The sequence below is a fragment of the Danio rerio genome, chromosome 3, assembly GCF_052040795.2.
Source record: "Danio rerio strain M-AB ecotype USA chromosome 3, GRCz13ab, whole genome shotgun sequence".
In the NCBI taxonomy this organism is placed as follows: Eukaryota; Metazoa; Chordata; class Actinopteri; order Cypriniformes; family Danionidae; genus Danio; species Danio rerio.
The window spans coordinates 43,082,588-43,101,878 of NC_141023.1; the positions used below are offsets into that span (position 1 = coordinate 43,082,588).

The 19,291-nt window shown below is 34.4% G+C and overlaps 1 long non-coding RNA gene across 4 annotated transcripts in view; it reads left to right on the top strand.

The window, feature by feature from the left end:
• The window catches only part of LOC147845992 (uncharacterized), a 174,883-nt gene extending 168,132 nt beyond the window's left edge, over positions 1-6,751 (top strand). For 3 of the 4 annotated variants that reach the window (XR_015481097.1, XR_015481096.1, XR_015481098.1), the window contains one exon: positions 2,880-2,949. This is a non-coding gene — a long non-coding RNA (uncharacterized LOC147845992). Of the gene's footprint in view, positions 1-2,879; positions 2,950-5,365 lie in introns of those variants that run through there. The other variant, XR_015481095.1, reaches the window with a different exon arrangement.
• Positions 6,752-19,291: the final 12,540 nt, after the last annotated feature.

Consider the following 19,291-nt stretch of genomic DNA (forward strand, 5'->3'; position numbering starts at 1 on the left):
TTGTTCTGTTAAACCTCATTTAGGAAATATTAAAAAAAAAAGAAAATTAATTCAAAGGGGGCTAGTAATTCTGATTGCAACTGTATATTCTCATTATTTTTTAACATATAAACAGTTATGCAGTCTCATAGAGTTAGACTTGTTTACCCAACAAATTAAAACATAACCCAACTAGGTGAGTTGTTATGTGTGTGATCCAATAAATGTTCAGATTAACCCAACATACAAAATACAATATTTTTTAACCCGACAAGTCCAAAGACATGAGCTATAGGTGAATTGAGTACACTAAATTGTCCATAGTGAATAATCACAGAGATGGGTTGCAGCTGGAAGGGCATCGCTGCGTAAAATATGTGCTATAACGTTCAGATTAACCCCAAATAGCAATCCAATATTTGTAGCCCTTCTATTGGGTAAAATCCTTAACCAAATGTTTTTGTTTTTTTTTTTGAGTGTACACATTGTATCAGTTATATTTAAAACTAATTATCTTGAAGAACTTATGTTAAAACAGCTTTTTTGTGTGTTAAGAGTTAACGATTCTTCATTTCCTGATGTTTTTTTTTATTTTTTTTTATCAGTAACTGTCAAATCACTGGTTTACTGGTTTTCTGAAACACAACCATCCAGATACAGCCTGTTAACACGCTTTCATCTGTTAAATGATTTTTGTTTTTACATGTATCTACATTTAAACTTTATAGTTGTAAATATATTCCCACTAATCATTTATTTTACTGTTTTAGTTTAACAGATCGGGGCTGCATGGTGGCTCAGTGGTTAGCACTGTCAACTCACAGCAAGAAGGTCACTGGTTCGAGCCTCAGCTGGGTCAGTTGGCATTTCTGTGTGGAGTTTGCATGCTCTCCTTGTGTTCGCATGGGTTTCCTCCGGGTGCTCTGGTCACCCCCACAAGCCCAAAGACATGCGCCATAAGTGAATAGGGTAAACTAAATTGTCCGTGTATGTGTGTAAATGAGTGTATGGGTGAGTGTATGTATCTGTTGATTCCGCTGTGGTTACCCCTGATTAATAAAGAGACTAAGCCGAAAATAAAATAAATGAATGAATGAATGAATGAATGAATGAATGAATGAATGAATGAATGAATGAATGAATGAATGAATGAATAGTGCCATTAATGATGAAGCACCATTTATTTCTCGCCTTTTTTTAAAACATGCAACTGTCAAAGCAGCTTATTACTGGTTTTCTGGAACTGGTTCCACATACAATTGTAACATTTCTACTAAAACCATATCATCTTGGAGAAGGGTTTTTATCTTTTTTTTCTGTTTTGAGACTTTATGGTTCTTTATATTCTCCCTTTTTGTTTTTCAAATCTGTAAGGATTTGTAAGCACCTCATTACTGGTTTCTGGAAGTCAAACGTCCAAAAAATAAATAAATAAAAGACAAAAAAAAAAACATGTTTCTAAACAATAACAATAACTCAACATGTAAACCAACGGTGGGTTTTTTTTTTTGGGGGCACCAAACTGCTGTTATTAATGGGTTATTAATGTTTACCCAACACATTTAAGTCACAACTTAACTACAGTAGATGAGTTGTTATGGATGTGAACCAATAAATGTTCAGATTAACCCAACATAAAAATCTAATATCTTCAACCCCACAAGTCCAAAGACATGAGCTATAGGTAGGCCCACCCGGAATCTGCACACGCAGAATTCAGCAGATTTTTAGCCCATTCTTAATTCTGTTTATTTACTTGAGTAAATGTGTGTAAATCTATATTTGTTCAGTTTTTTAATTCATTTCAGTAATATTATTGACTAATGTGAAAATGTTCATCTGATTTATGTACAATGCAGTTTGTACGGTAATATTTCCTGTCTTTTACTAAATATATTATATGACAAACTTGCTTTGTTTACCAAATAAAGTGAATTTAATCAGATTTGCATTTTAAACATTAAATAAAAGTTTAAAAGATATTATCTTTTATTTCATATATTAAGGTTTTAGTTATGATACTCCCAAAATAATTCCACAGAAATCCGCAGACTTTTACCAAAATTCTCTGCAGAAATAGCAAAAAACGTCCGCAGATTCCGTCTGGGAGTACACTCAATTGTCCATAGTGTATGAGTGTGTATGGGTGTTTGCCAATGATGGGTTGCAGCTGGAAGGGCATCCACTGCATAAAACATATGCTATATAATGTTCAGATTAACCCAACATAGCAATCTAATCTTTTTAACCCTGGTAAAATGATCAACCTAATGTTTTTTGAGTGTACACATCATAACAGTAATATTTAAAACTAATTTTCTTGAAGAACTCTTTTATACTGAAATTGTTTGTGTTGGGTTAATCTGAACATTATATAGCATGTTTTACTCATTCATTATTTAAGATTCTTTATTTTCTGACTTTTTTTTAATAGCTGTCAAATCACCTCATTGCTGGTGAAAAAAATAGTTTGCTCTTCTAATCTTTAATTGAAATCTGAAAATGCACTTCCTGTTTGTTTTCAGTTAAATCATCAGATAACATGAATTTGAGGTAACAGGCGTGCCTAATATACTCAACCACTCTGGTTCAACTTTCAGTTTTGACAACAAACAGAAATGGTGAGCAGGAGGAGTCTGTTAGGCTGTAATAACTCTTTTAAAAACCCCTCTCCTGATCTTTCTGAGTGAAATGCCTAGTTTACTACATCTATTCAGCCTGCGGTAGAAAAAACAAGCCACGCCCATAGTTTGCTCATCTAAAATTCCATTTCTCTAGGAACTGCGTCACAATACGAAAACAAATTACGATCACAGCTTCTGGTTCATGGGAACTTTAATATGTATTGAACTTTCAAATTGCAGATAGATTCCCACCAATAATTTATTTTACTGTTTTAGTTTAACAGATCATGTGGTCAATGGAGCAGGCATGGACCGAACTGTTCAGGAGGATACTCATTTCCACTTGGTGAGTAACAGGAATTGAATTTATTATTACCTGGTTTATGTATAAATATACTCAATTACAAAACGGGGTAAAATGAGCAAACAAAAACACAAGACTAAAAATTGACAGTGGTGAGTAAACAGTAGTTTAAAAAGCATCTGATGACAGTCATGTGGACATGTTTGCATCAGCTCGGCAATAGGGTATATGCACAGCTGCACTGTAAATATGATGGGTTATTTTAACCCAATTTTGGGTGAAATAGGAACTAAACCATATTCTAGGTTAGTTTTTAAATTTAATTCATAGAACAGAATTTAACCCAATGTTATGGTTAGGCATGGGACGATAACTGTTTTCGATGTATTCTAAGGTTTGGAACAGTCAAGGTTTTAAAACCGCCAACATTTGCTGTCATACCAACACAATCTCACGGCAATTCGTAACTTTTTCATTTAGTGGCTAATTTGTATAAATTCGTACGATCTAATTCGTACAATTTAGTACGATTTGCTTATCCCCCAATGACGGTTGGGGTTAGGGGTGGGGTCAGGTGCCACGCCTCCTTTTTAAAATCGTACCATTTTGTACGACTGAACTCGTACGAATTCGTACGAATTAGCCACTAAACTGGCAAACCGTAAAATACTTACGTTTTCTCGTGAGATCAGGCTGGTTATACTGTATGTGTAAGATTTGTTTGTTTCTATATTTTTTTCAGCTTTTTAGGAAAACAGTATCGCCAGCAGAAAAAAATATCCAAAGATGCTATATTTAAATTGTAAAGAAATCTTTGTTTTTGAAACTAACGAAGAAAACAGACGTTTACTGCTCCAAAATTTTTTAAAGATTTCTCAAAATAAAATGTATTGTGTTTAAAGGGGTAAAAAGTTGTATTTTTTTCAGGGTGTCCGCCGGGTCTTAAAATGTCTTGAATTTCAAAAACTAAATTTAAGGCCTTAAGAAAAATTTACTGAAATATGCTGTTGTGGGTCTTAAATACTTTTAAACAGGTCATCATTTTTAACAATAGTCCATGTCAGTACAAAAAAACAAATCCATCTAAAAAAAACTTTAACAAAATTAACATTCGTTAACTATTTAGCAATATGGTTTAATTGTCTTCATTACATCCTTACAATAACATTTGTTTAAAAGTTCTCAATGTTTTCATGTTTTTATGCATAAATTTTTGTTGTGCATAAATGTTGTTTATTACAGCTTTTAAAACTTTGAGACAATCTGATTGTCTTTAATTTAATATTGTTTATGCTACATAGCATTGTGAGATTCTGTTTTGGTTTGATTTTCAGAAGACTTTTAGATTAGTATCTCATTGTCGTATCACTGAGTGTCGATTAAATAAATGACACCAAATAATTACTGCTTTTTTATATAGCTTTTTAAAATAATTTAGAAGTTAAAGGTGTAGTTACCCTAAAAATAAATATTAACCTTGATTTAGACCTCAGAATTCAAAAAATATTTTATTGAACATTAGAAAACAAATTATATTTTATTTTTTGTATTTATGTTGTCCATAAATGTTGTTTATTATAGCTTTTAAAACTTGTGTTTTTCAAAGAAAGGTTGTGCTAATATATAGAGTTTGCTTGTTTTGACACATTATTTAAAATATGTGGGTGAGAAATAACAAAATTTTCATTTTAATTGGGCAAGTTAAAACAATTCCACTGGTTATTACAGAAAATTATTAGCGTTTGCCCTGTGAAAGTCAGAAATTTCATTGATAATAGTCTTAAAAGGTCTTACATTTGACGTGGTGAAATCTGCATAAACCCTGTTTTTACCCAGACATTTAAAAATAAATTATTTTAGAGCAGTAATCACTATACTGTGAAACCGTGACAGTTTATCCAAGGTTATCATATCATCAGAATCTTATCAAGGTTAGTCCATATTTTACCCAATTTGACCTTAAATAACCCAGCATTTTTTAAAGGGAAGTGTTTCTTCATATACCAATAAACTTTCAGTGAAAGGTTTGTGTGACTTTTTAAAATTTTACACAATTCCCTTTACAGCATCGATGTTGTAATGTAATCAAAAAATACTGGAGTAAAATTATTGTTCATATTTTAAAGACATGCAGGAAAGTTTAATTTATTGCAGTGCTTCTTGTACAAACTGAGAACCATTTTATATCGTATATCTATCAGGCAGTAAAGATAATTGATTTTTAAAGAAAACATACCTTAAATGCGCAGATTTGTAAAATACAGTTCATTGGAAGCGCTTGACCCAGGTTACTGTAAATTAAAAGTACTTCTGCAAATACCCTATCGGGGTAAAAGTGTTTGTTTGTTTGTTTGTTTGTTTGTTTGGTCCTGTAATCCTCCATTGTTGTTTTGGTTGTCAAGTATGTGTTAATAACGTTTCCAAAAACTTACTTTGAATCTTTCGTTTGCATTTTCAGACCCCAAAATTGAAGTTATCAGGTAAACGAATTGCCAAAGAATATTAAAAATGCTCGGTTTTATTTTAAAAAGGTGTAAAAAAAAAAAAAAAACCTGAAACAGAAACAATGGCTGCTGTGTTCATGTCTTGAAACTTTTTGTTCCAACTTGACTATAATTTGAGTTTTTCTTTTGTTTGCCCAAACCACCACGGCAAGACAACAACTGCTTCACTAAGATAAAATGAAGACTGCGTAATTCGAAAGACAAGATGCGGCGGTAACGCATAATTGTGCGTTTCACACTATTTAACGGGCTGAAGTGACGGGGAAGAAGTATGCGGTATCGTAATCTTTTTGCTCAGAATGTCATTTCTCTTTAAAGGATTCATTAGGACTAAATTTAGCAGTGGTGCCCACCATTATCTTAACCGCTGGAAATATTAACATTGGCCTTTTATTGAATTTGCAGGGTTATATTTAGCATGCAAATTGATTCCTTTCACTTTTCCACAAATACAGATCATTTCAGCACGGCTAATTTTGAGGCTATGAGAGGAGACGCAAGTGTAATTAAAAGAGCAGACTCCACCGTCTACAACTAGTGTCCCAAACTCAGTCTCCCCCTTCCATACCATTCCCATTTTATCTTTTATGCCGATTGTATCATCATTCTAGGCTTAGCTTCCATTACCAGTAATGTATGCTGGTATTTATAGCATTAGCATGCTGGATTTCACAGTTGTATAACAGTAGATTTCTGAAATGAATATGGCTGCTTTTGTTTCTATTCTTCTTTCTCCATGTCATGCAGTGTGTATGTGATACTCAACAGAAGACAATGTTCTAAAAAAAAAAAGAAAGAAAGAAAACACACATATACACAGCTACTCAATCAAGGAAATGTGCAACAAATGTTTTTCCAGGGATCAGATCAACTCTATTCATAGAGGAAAATGCCTTATGGACCTGACGGGACAGTTATTAGATCAAAAATGTCCCCGATTTGTTGACGGAAAATAATGTAAATGTGTATTTGTGCTTTGTGATCACGCAGACAGAGGATTTGTGTAATCATTTGCTGATATCTAATGCCCACGGTCAGTCTGTGAGCTGTGGGTTTGTGTAGGTGTTGATTGTGTTATGAGTGGGTGAGTTCAGCTGACTGTCAAACACACACTTTCCCCAGAGGTAATGGATTTGAATATTTTATAAATGCAATTTTTTAGCCAAATGTGGCTTATATTTTTTGTAGTATTATTATAGATTATTAACATCTCCATGGAATCTAAAATGACCCTATTTGCTTTTTTAATGCATGTAGTTACTGTTGGCATTGTGAACAATTCGTCAATGCATGGTATTCCTAAGAAAATAAACTTTAATTTTAAATAAACTATTTAATTGAAATACAAAATCTGGCTGTTCCTCCTTTTTTTTCAACTCAAACTCAAATTTTGTTGCCAACATTAGTGAGGTTACGTGCTTATTGAATATTTTTTTGCATTTTTTCATGAACTTTCATGTGATCTGGCTCATCTTCCAAATTTGTTTTTTATTATTCCAAATGCTTTTTTTATTCTGAAATTCACAGTTGAAAGTAACACCTTAAACAGAACTTTTCAGAGGGATGACATCCCTCCTGTTCAGTGAACAATTCTTTGTTTCTTTGTGTAAAGTAGGCTCAAAAACATTTTGAACATTTTTTCACAATAAAAATCTTTTGTGAAATGGAAAGCTTTCATGGAACCATTGTTTTTTTGGTTCATCAAAAAACATTTTAGTAAGTTTATATTTATCAAAATATATATTTTGTGTGTGTGTGTGTGTGTGTGTGTGAAGAAATTATTTTCAGAAAAAAGAAACTTTTGTGGAAATAAAAGATGGGGTTCTATCATATACCCATTGCAATAAGGCGCAAGATGTGTTTGCTATTTGTTGCTATTTTCAGACCAGCGCAACCCTAGTTTCCTCATTTTGTTTAAAAAGCAAATCCATTTGTGCCACTTTGTGCACTCATGGGTGTTCCGGTTTATAAAGGAGGTGTGTTAAGGTGCACTGTTGGCAAGTTGCTATTTTGTGGAACTGAAATAAGCTGGTCTAAAGTCCAGCGCAGAGCGCCTATGTACAGTAGGTCCAAAACACTTACACGTTGCTTAATACATACAGGATGTACAGTAATACACAAATATCTTTATAAATGAAAAAAAAAATTAAGGATTAAAAAAATGTTTTTTACATAAATATAAAAACCACTACCTCCATGCCTTCTTTATCTTGGTAGGCTTTTTCTGTTTATTCATGACAATTTGCAATTTTGTATAATGTTATATTTATTATCAGTATTATTTATTATATGCATATTTATATTTGTTTAAATAAAAACAAGTTCAGATTTGTCAATCTGTTGGGTTTTGGAGACGTCTGCATCACCATATGGAGCATAAGAATAGAACGTGTTTGGATATAACTCAGTTTTTTGACAAAATTTTGTTACTATTGATCATTTATTCGTTTGTTGGAAATTCGAACTGAATTTAGAAATAGTAATGAAACAAATCTTTGCGCTTAACAAACTAAATTAAATATGTAGACTAACTGATGTATTAAGTAGAGTGCAATACAACACCGTTTCCTCATCCACAAATGTAAAGGAATAAAGTGAAGAGTACAGCTGAATGGAGGAGGCTCGATTTTTATCCTCGTACTCCTCATTTGGTGACTATTTGTCCTTTGAATATCTGAGTATAGCACTAAAAGGGTCTCCACGCATCTTACTGATCATTATCTACAGACCTCCAAAATATTCTCCAGCTTTTATTGATGATTTTACAGAGCTGTTATCAATTGTAACCTCTGAATTTGATTATTTTAGTATTGCTGGGGATTTTAATATTCACATTGATAATCCAGAAATCAATGCTGTAAAAGAACTGATGACTGTTTTTAACACTTTTGATCTGACTCAGCATGTTCAAGGACCCACACACAATCGTGGACACACTCTTGATCTACTTATAACTAAGGGTTTACACATTTCATCGACTGTTGTTAAGGATGTGGCACTATCTGATCATTTCTGTATCTTTTTTGATATATTGATCACTCCAGCTATTAAAGACAGATCTGTCTCTGTCAGAAAGAGATGCATAAATGAGAACACCAGTGAGCAGTTTATGAAGGCCATATCGCTAGCACCAAGTATATCTGCAGATTCTGTTGATTCTCTCCTTGATTTGTTCAATTCTAAAATTGAGAATGTCATAAATGACATCGCTCCTGTTAAAGTCAAGAAGATGACTGGCAGGCAAAAGGGATCTTGGACAAGATCACCTAGAGTACAAATGATGAAAAGACAGTGCAGAAAAGCTGAGCGTATGTGGAGAAAGACGAAACTAGTAGTCCATTATAATATCTATAAAGACAGTCTTCATGCCTTTAATATGGAACTAAACACTGCTAGACAGACTTTCTTTTCAAGCCTTATAAACAGCAACTTAAATAATGCTCGCACACTCTTTGCAACGATAGAGAGACTCACAAACCCCCCCAGTCGGATTCCAAGTGAGCTCCTCTCTGAAAGCAAATGTAATGAGTTTGCTCATTTCTTCACTGATAAGATTAATAATATCAGAAAGGCAATCAGCTCATCCAATCAGCCAAGTTGTGTCGATATCAAACAAGCTCAACCACAACTTAAGAAATCAGACATTATGTCTGATTTCATGGCAATTAACGGCAAAATCTTAGAAGAAATTGTGCAAGTTATGAAAACATCAACCTGCAGTCTTGACACTCTCCCCACATCATTCTTCAAAACGGTGTTTACCTGTTTAGACATGGATCTTCTAAAAGTGGTAAATGCTTCACTTCTCTCAGGGATTTTTCCAACCTCACTTAAAACTGCAGTTGTTAAACCCCTCTTGAAGAAGAGCAACCTGGATAACACCCTATTGAGCAATTACAGGCCAATCTCAAATCTCCCTTTCATTGGCAAAATCATTGAAAAAGTTGTTTTTAACCAGGTTAACAAGTTCTTAAACTTCAGGGGGTGTTTAGACAATTTTCAATCGGGGTTCAGAGCACATCACAGTACAGAGAGCGCTCTTATAAAGATAATCAATGATATACGCCTAAATACAGATTCAGGTAAAATAACAGTGCTGGTATTGTTGGATCTCAGTGCTGCATTTGACACTGTCGATCACAGCATACTTCTGGATAGGCTGGAAAACTGGGTTGGGCTGTCTGGCACGGTCCTCAAATGGTTTAGATCTTACCTTGAAGGGAGAGGTTACTATGTCAGTATAGGTGACCATAGGTCGAGGTGGACACCCATGACGTGTGGAGTCCCACAAGGCTCGATTCTGGCACCTCTCCTGTTCAACCTTTACATGCTCCCTCTGAGCCAAATAATGAGAAAGAACCAAATCTCCTACCACAGCTATGCTGATGACACTCAGATCTACCTAGCCCTACTGCCTAATGACTACAGCCCCATTGACACCCTCTGCCAATGCATTGATGAAATGAGCAATTGGATGTGTCAAAACTTTCTTCAGTTAAACAAAGAGAAAACTGAAATGATTGTGTTTGGAAACAAAGATGAGGTTCTCAAGGTAAATGCGTACCTTGGCACTAAAGGTCAAACGACAAAAAATAAGGTCAAGAATCTTGGTGTGACTCTTGAGTCAGATCTGAGTTTCAACAGTCATGTCAAAGCAGTTAGTAAATCAGCATACTATCATCTCAAAAACATAGCAAGAATCAGATGCTTTGTTTCTAGTGAAGATTTAGAGAAACTTGTTCATGCTTTTATCAGCAGCAGGGTGGATTACTGTAATGGACTCCTCACTGGTCTTCCTAAAAAGACAGTCAGACAGTTGCAGCTCATCCAGAACGCTGCAGCCAGAATTCTAACCAGAACCAGAAAATCAGAGCACATCACACCTGTCCTCAGGTCTTTACACTGGCTGCCGGTTACATTCAGAATAGATTTTAAAGTATTATTACTGGTCTATAAATCACTAAATGGCCTAGGACCTAAATACATCACAGATATGCTCACTGAATACAAACCTAACAGATCACTCAGATCATTAGGATCATATAAACTAGAAGTTCCAAGAGTTCAGTCAAAGCAGGGTGAATCAGCTTTTAGCCACTATGCCCCTCGCTGCTGGAATCAGCTTCCAGAAATGATCAGATGTGCTCCAACATTAGGCACATTCAAATCAAGACTGAAAACACATCTGTTTAGCTGTGCCTTTACTGAATGAGCACTGTGCTGCGTCCGACAGATTGCACTATCATGTTTTTCTCTTCTTCTTCATTCTTTTATATCACATTTTACCTGTTTTTATGTTTTGTTTTGTTTTTACGCATTTTTATTATTTGTTTTTATTTTTATTTTACTTGTTTCTTTTATTATTGTTTATGTAAAGCACTTTGAATTGCCATTGTGTATGAAATGTGCTATATAAATAAACTTGCCTTGCCTTGCCTTGCCTTACTGCAGATGGTCTGAAAAACTGTTTTCTCGCTAGTGAAGCATTCCGTTTTCCCACTTACAATGTCCCCCATGTAAATAGCAAATGCACCATGGCACGATGCACTCTTAAAGGCAATGGGAGATGAGACTCTGGTTGGTTTAACTCATTAAGAGAATAAGCACAACCCTGTTAGACCATGTAACAGGGTGCAACTCATATTTTTCTGTCTTTGTAATAGCAAAAGTAAATTCGGACATGCCCCTAATGCTTTTGCATTATGCATTAGACTTTGTGCCTAGATCATTACAATAGGGCCCATAGTACATCAATGACAATATTCATCAATTTCCCTTCGGCTCAGTCCCTTTATTCATCAGGGGTCACCACAACAGAAGGAACCGCCAACTTATCCATCATATTTTACACAGCAGATGCCCTGTGTAACCCAGTACTGGGAAACAGTCATAATCGTACACTATGGCCAATTTAGTTTACACAATTCACCTATAGCGCATGTCTTTGGACTGTGGGGGAAACCGGAGCACCTGGAGGAAACCCATGCTAGCAAGGAGAGATCATGCAAACTCCACATAGAAATGCCAAATGACCCAGCTGGGCCTTGAACCAGTGACCTTCTTGCTGCGAGGCAACAGTGATTGTTTATTTTTAAGTGAATTTTTATTTTATTTTTTATTTTATTTTTTTATTTCCCTAATTTTAATAATCTTTTACTGTTTATATTTAGTTTGTTGTTGTTGTTTTTGTTTTTGTTGTTGTTGTTGTTGTTGTTGTTGTTGTTGTTGTTGTTGTTGTTGTTGTTGAAAAAAGGTTTCGTTGAATCTTTTTAGTTTAGCATTTTTTTGTTGAAAGAAACAACCTTTCTCAAAATCAAGGGGGAATAGTGTTTTTTAAACAACCACTTTATCTTGGGGCAAATGGGAAAAATGCTATGAAGACCTTTATTTCAAGAGTTCCCACTTAGATATGCTTGGCATTTAATAGCAGGTTTGGCATGCTGTCCCAGGAGAGAACCCTGAGCTCGGAAATATTTGAGCCCAGGGCTCCCGCCCGGTCTATAAGCATATCAGGGCATCCGAGATCAGGTAGGTCTCGATCGCTCCCCCCTTTAAAAGGGGAGAAAAAGGAGGAGATGGGGTGGAAGAGGGGATTCTTCCAAAAAAAAAGATAGAGCAATAAAGTGATCCATTTATATTAAGCTAGGATCATTCTGATTGGATTATTACTGATTACGGATGAGTGGCCAGCAGTGCACAATCATATCACGTGCTCCTCTCGAAATTAGTTTGTGAAACTTTACTTGTAAGAAAACTATTTTTAAAAATCTGGAGAAGATTTAATCACTAGTACTTTTTGATTATTGACATGTTTGATGTTAAAAGTTCTTTATTTCACTGTAGATGTGATAAAGACCCTTTATTGTTCTTATTAACCATGTACAGTGCTCAGTAGAATTGAGTACAGCCAATTTTGAAAATGTATATTTTTGTTCATTTCTCAGTGAATATAGGCAATGTATTTTGGTGCATTTAAACAAAACAGATTTATTTAACAAATATATATTTATTATAATAATAATTAAGTCACCAAACATTTTTAGAAATTGAAAGATAATGCAATTAAATTCAAGCAAAAAACAATCTGCGAAGATAGATAAGCTCCAGATTTGGCTTCAGTACTGACCAATCAAAACTATAATATTGTATAGCTTACTGTTATGATATTTAAAAAATAGATTTGAGTGGAGTGTACATGGCATTATCAAACATGAAATAGTTGTTAACGGCATTTCATTTAGACTTGGTTAACCATCAAATGCCACTAGTTCAGTTTTCCCTGTTTATTTTGCACAACAGAAAGCATCTACTGTAGGTTTGCACATGCGACTAGACATACTTTATAGATCATCTCCAGGCATTAGGTGTCGTAAACATCTGTGTATCATCGCTCACACCATTTGTGGCACTTGCCATTGGTGCCATAGTTATTTAAAACTTGTGAAATATATTTGAGGTAGTCTGTGTTAATGTCCTCATTTGAAGCACAAAAAAGCTCCATGGGAGGATTTTTGAATATGAGCGGTGCTAATGCGTGTGATCACACATTAATCGTCTGACAGCATCTCACTCTCCACAGCCAGTCTATTAGGATTTTACACAGAGGTAGGGTCTAAGTGTCAGGTGTCATAATTTAATTGTGTTGTTTTCTAATGTCTCCCCTTCAGTAGTTTTCCGTCACTACCCTTTTTATTTTCTTTTAAACTGGGGATGCAAGTAATTCACCTTTGCAATTCAAGTCTTCAAATGAGCCCAGCAGGACAACTGGATCATTATCTCAAAGCAATTGTGCTGTAATGGGATAAATTAAATGTTAATCTTGTATTGTGCAAAAGGAGGAAGAAGTCATCAGTTTGTTTAGATGTTTTTCTCTTACAAATGACGGTTCTTTATTGGTGTTGATAGTTCCTTTAACATCAAAATGTTGTAGTGGATGTATTTGTGGTATCACTTTAGTTTAAGTAACAATTTACACCATTTACCACTAGCTTATTACCTATCTATTGTAAAGATATGAACTGTTTATTAGCACTTAGAAAAATATTATCTTATTTTACATCCCTGATCTCACTAAACATCTAAACCTGACTACTACACTGTTAACGATTTCTGTAAATTACACAGTATTTAACTGTAATATGAACTGTACTTTACTATAGGAGTTATGTAGTATGTTACTGTGTTTTAAAGTTGCATCATGCAGTTACAGTAAAAATATAAGATACTGTAAATACACGTACAGCAAAATAAATGGTGCTGTAAATGTAAATGCAGTATTTTTGCTTAATTGATTTACAATAAGTTACTGGTGAACTGAACTGTAATATGAACTGAATTTTACTGTAGGACAGTTATGTAGTATGTTACTGTATTTTAATGCTGCATTATGAAAATTACTGTATATTTTACAGTAAAGATATACAATACTGTATATGCATATGCAGCAAGACAAATGGTGTTGTAAATGTGAACACAGTATTGTTGCTGTAATTGATTAATAGTAAGTTACTGGCAAACTAAACAGTAATATGAACTGTATTTTGCTGTACAACATTCATGCAGTGTTACTGTATTTAAAAGTTACACTGTGAAAATTACTGTATGTTTTACAGTAAAGATATACAATACTGCAAATACATATGCAGTAAGATAAATAGTGCTGTGAAAAAAAATACAGTATTTTTGCAGTAATTGATTTACAGTAAGTTACTGGCGAAATGAATTGTAATATGAAATGAATTTTACTGTAGCACAGCAATGCAGTATGTTACTGTCTTTCAGTGTTGCATTATGAAAATTACAGTACTGTAAATGTTACAGTGAAGCTGAATATACATATACAGCAAGATAAATGGTGCTGTAAATGTAAATACAGTATTTTTGCTGTAATTGATTTACAGTAAGTTACTAACTGAACTGTAACTGTAAAATACACTGTATTTTACTAAGACATTTATGCAGTATGTTACTGTATTTTAATGTTGCATTATGAAAATGACTGTATATTTTACAGTTAATATATACAATACTGTATATACACATACAGCAATATAAACGGGGCTCTAAATGTAAATACAATATTTTGTTGTAATTGATTTACTAGTGAACTAAACTGTAATATGAACTGAATTTTACTGTTGGACAGTTATGCAGTATGTTACTGTATTTTAATGTTGCATGTAAGATAATGAAAATTAATGTATATTTTACAATAAAGATATTCAACACTGTATGTACATATACGTAAATAAATGTAACTATCGAACAGCTATTACTATCTGACTGGTGCCAGTAAGTTACTGTAGATTCTACTGGAATTTTTTAAAAGTTCCCCTTATTATTCATAAACACTTAATTAGTACTTTATTAGGATAACAGTCTTAGTTAAGGGTTTGTTAATGGTTTGTGAATTGGACATTCAAATTCAGTGAGCAAAGTTTCTATTAAAATGTTCTTTAAAATGATCCTTTTAAAAACTCTTTACTGTAGGATTCTTTGGGGAACCAAAATGGCTCTTCCATTGGTGTCACTATGAATATAATCTTGCATAAATAATCTTTATAAAGCTTAATTTTTTAAGACTCTATGCAAATTAAAAGATTTTAAGGATGCTAAACTTATTTAATAGATAATAAATAAACAATATTTCTAAAAAATAATAAGAATAAAAAGTCAAACTGTTAGTAATGAATTATCTGAAACAACAGTTTTTATAATATTTTCCCATAGACAATTTCTGGCCCTCATATTTTCTCATTTACAAATAAAGGTGATTACTCTGCTTTAAGAAAATTCTCTTTGTTCTTGATCACTGGCAACAGATATTAACACATGCCGTACACAAGAGCAGCTCCAATTTGGCAAATGCAGGGAATTAGTCTGGTGAATGACAGAATGAGAGAGAGAGAGAGAGAAAAAAAATCCTCCCTAATAGCCTAAATATTTGGAAATTCCTTCCATGTGTTTATCCGTGCGCACTCCTCACTCATGCTCATGTATTTTATTCCAAATAAATGAACTAGGTTTTGATAAGCTACTTCGGAAGCACAATTGTTTGGCCAAGTTAATTACTGAGTCGGTATATCAACAATGAATCTGTCCTCACACTATTGTCCAATATGACTTTTCCAATTCATGTGGTGAAACTCGCGTTACAGTAAAGCAAATGCATGTGTTATTCCAGAAAAGAATTAAAAACCTTCCTGACATTTGCTTTATATATGTATCCTCTAATTGAATTTGTATTTGCTAGCAAGACTAGAGGAATCATGATTTGTTGGCGGGAAATGAATGCCCCGTTGCTAGCTGTGCATCCGTCTTGAAAGGTATTGCTGGTGCTTTAATTAATTCTTGCCTGCCTTAATCGTTTATTTTGAATGGCTGAGCAGCTTATCAATAGCACCGAAATTAGTGTTATGTCCTAAAACTTCCCTTCCTCAGGTTCTCCCCTGGTCGCCAATACAGTGTTGGATAAAAGCAATCCAGAGGCAACCTGGAGCTACTGATAGATATGGTCACACTTTAGAGAGGTAAACAGTATTGATTCAGTTCCACTATCGTCTCTAATTTTCTTCCAGCCATTGAGCAATACGATCCTTTATAACTAATCACACTCACTTATAGGGTTGGAAGACAACGTTCGAGTGTGTTTTTTCTTTGCCTGTTTTGTTTTATGGCGAGGTGATCTCTCGGACAGACGAGACCGTCTGTATTGAAGTGTTTCTGCGCTGTCACATCTCCCCACTTCCACTGCTCTAATGTGATTGATTGAGCCAGCATCAGGACTGTAGTAGCAGACACGTTGAAAAGTGACATTTCAAACCCAGTCAGAGGCTATTTCTTCACTGTTAAATGAAAAAGTGGAGTTTAAGGGTGATCAAGTTTTTGGGGGTCCTGTCCTTGAGCCTTTCTGAGCCCTAATGGGATAGTGAATGTCTGTATAAGCAGGGAGACCTAAGGATTAAACCTTGGGTAATGCGCATGTAAAGTCTGAGTTACTGGCCAAGCTGTGTTAAAAGCTTTCGCAATTTTGCTTTAATGATATAGCTGGGAAATCGCTGGCTTTTTAGATGATATTTAAAGCTTTTGATGTAATTGCAACTGAGGGATATTAAAGTAGACATGGATTCACAAACTCCATAGTAATGTTTAGATTAGGGTTTGAGACTTTAGTCCATTTTTCATCCAACAGCCATTCTAAAGGATATCCTGCTAAACAAAGCTTTGAAATGTGTTTAAAAATGCACTTTTCAGAAAAAGATATTGAGATAATCCCTGTGTAACCTCAGCATGCCATTTTGTGAAAAAGATATATTATGCAACATGCATCTATTACTTACAGTTTAGTATAATCAGGGTGTCTCAAAAAAAAAGTCTCAAAATGTCCTACATTTTAAAAAAAACAAAACGTTATGCCTAAAAAAGTCTTAAATTCACAGAAATATTGTGTTGTAGGTCTTCAATCATTTTAAACAGGTCTTCATTTTAAACGTTGTTGAAGTAATGTTTTCCAATCGGGCCAACACCCATGTGTACACACAAACATGGGTGTTGGGCCGATTGTCTGTTATGAGTGACTGACTATAATGTAATGTACATTAAAAATTTGATTTATAATTTCATTTTCATAAGACAGTTATATATAGACGCATTAGTTGCAGAATTTTAAAGCAGTTCAACCAATTAAATGTTTTTTGTTGGATATTATGTCATTCAGTGCGACTATGCATGCCTTTACGAAGAGCTTACAACCTACGGTTTGCCTTAAGAGCATGTTGTGCAACCGGAGCGAGAACAAATGTTACTAAACCCCTAGTGTGAACTTTACGTTCCAGATTAAGAAAGAACTTACGATCAACTGGTGCAACCCTACCAAGGTCTATTGGTTACATTGACAACTACTTGCCTACATTGATATGTACAGCAGTGTTTTCTCTAGGATTTTTTTTCAGCTGTGGCGGTAGGGGCAGGCCTTTTACACAAATCTACCAACTGCCTATGGTGTTACTTCAATAACAAATTGAGAAATGTCATGAGTGCGATTTCCTTTGTTTGTGCATAAAAATTCTGGCACGCCCTCAAATACAAGCTGCTAAAGCGCAGATCTTCTTGTGCGCTTTCAAATAAATGCTGCTGAAGTGTGATATAGTTTGTTTATGTAACAAGTATGTGTCCAACATTTATTAGATTAGCTATTAGATTTGGAATATTAGATATTGCTATTGGATTAGTAATATTTATGAATGTCTCCAATAGACCTACAGAGCGGCATTAATGCATCAACGTAAAGATAAAGTCATTGTATGCAGAGCCACAGAACTTTATCTATAAATAAAATATAATTATAGAAACTGTTCATGTTAACTGAAAGCTACGTTGTGTTCGCTGGCCTGACACATCACGCACATGTCAGTCAGTCAGTCAGCATGTCACCTTAAAGGGTTTAACAAATAACGCGCAGCACTACTACGATTACAGAACACTTCACACTGTTATAATTCACTTACCTTTTAATATGTTTTGGTGTGATTATAACCCAAATTTTATAATAATAAAAAAGCAACTACAACAATGACTGAATGTTTTGAATGAGAAGCTGTAATGTAGTCGTGGTGGGATGAATTATGGTGTGGTGCCCCGCCATGGAAGAATGAATGTTGCGGAAACCATGTAGTGTAATCAGGGCCGGCCCGTGGCATAGGCAGTATAGGCAAATGCTAAGGGCGCTGTACATCCAGGGGGCACCAGAAATGAGCGGGGTTAAGTTGGTTTTGTTTTCAATATTCCTGACACACATTCAGTGATAGATGCCAATAACTCAAAAACCTCTTACCCTAAAAAGATCTAAAGTGTGTTTCCTACAAAAAGACAAAGCTGGTTATGTTTCACAGCTGTCTTTTTCTTTTTTTTTCACTCGATATTACGAGCACTGCTCCGTTTAGCCTGGGATATGCGTTTAGCCGGGAGAGCTGAGCTCGCACGGAATGGAGCTCTCCTTAAGGGACCGTCGGAAAAGTGCTTCTTTTTTTTTTGTTTTTTTTTTTTTGCTCTATCCTGCTTGTTTTATTTTAAACACAACTAATTTTCTCTTAAATGAGCACAACAGTTACTAAAGTAGTCGAATGCTTAATTCATTCATTCATTATAGATCTGTGCATTTTACATTAACACCTCTGTTATCAAACAAAACACAATGAAAGATTCATTTGCTGCTTTTCACTAAGTAACTATAGTAACTTTAATCAATATGCAAATACAATTAAAAGCTAAATAGATTTTATAGCTTTATTTAATTTCTGTATAGGCCATGGATTTTAATAGGTTAAACCTTATATTTTATTGTCAATATTTTCTATTGTTTGCTATGTATTCTATCATTTGAAGCTATTTGTTGTCCCATATTTTAACATCCCAACGTTGATAGATATGACATAACATTGCTAATCATTAAATAGCTATAGTGCTATCTGTTAGTTTTAACGTCAGCTAATGTTATGGAAGGGCATAGATGTTTTGGAAAATAGTAATATTAATGTAACTACCCCATCATTCCTTCCTCAAGCAAATGTGTAAACAATAGATCTACTCAGCAATAATCTTAATTGCATTGGCATATATATCTGACATTTTCCCAGCTTGTAGTAGTCGATCAAAAAGCTGGTTAGTTTCTTATGACTTTACACTAGCAGTGGAATTTACTGCGATGTGACGGGGCGCCACCTGAAATCTTGCCTAGGGTGCCAAATTGGTTAGGGCCGGGCCTGAGTTTAATACAGCATTTTAGTTTTTTTTTTCTGCTTATGAGGGATACCAGAATTTGAAATTAGATAGTAATACTTTTGTTGTTTTTTTCAATACTTTTTTTGTATTAAAGTTTTTAG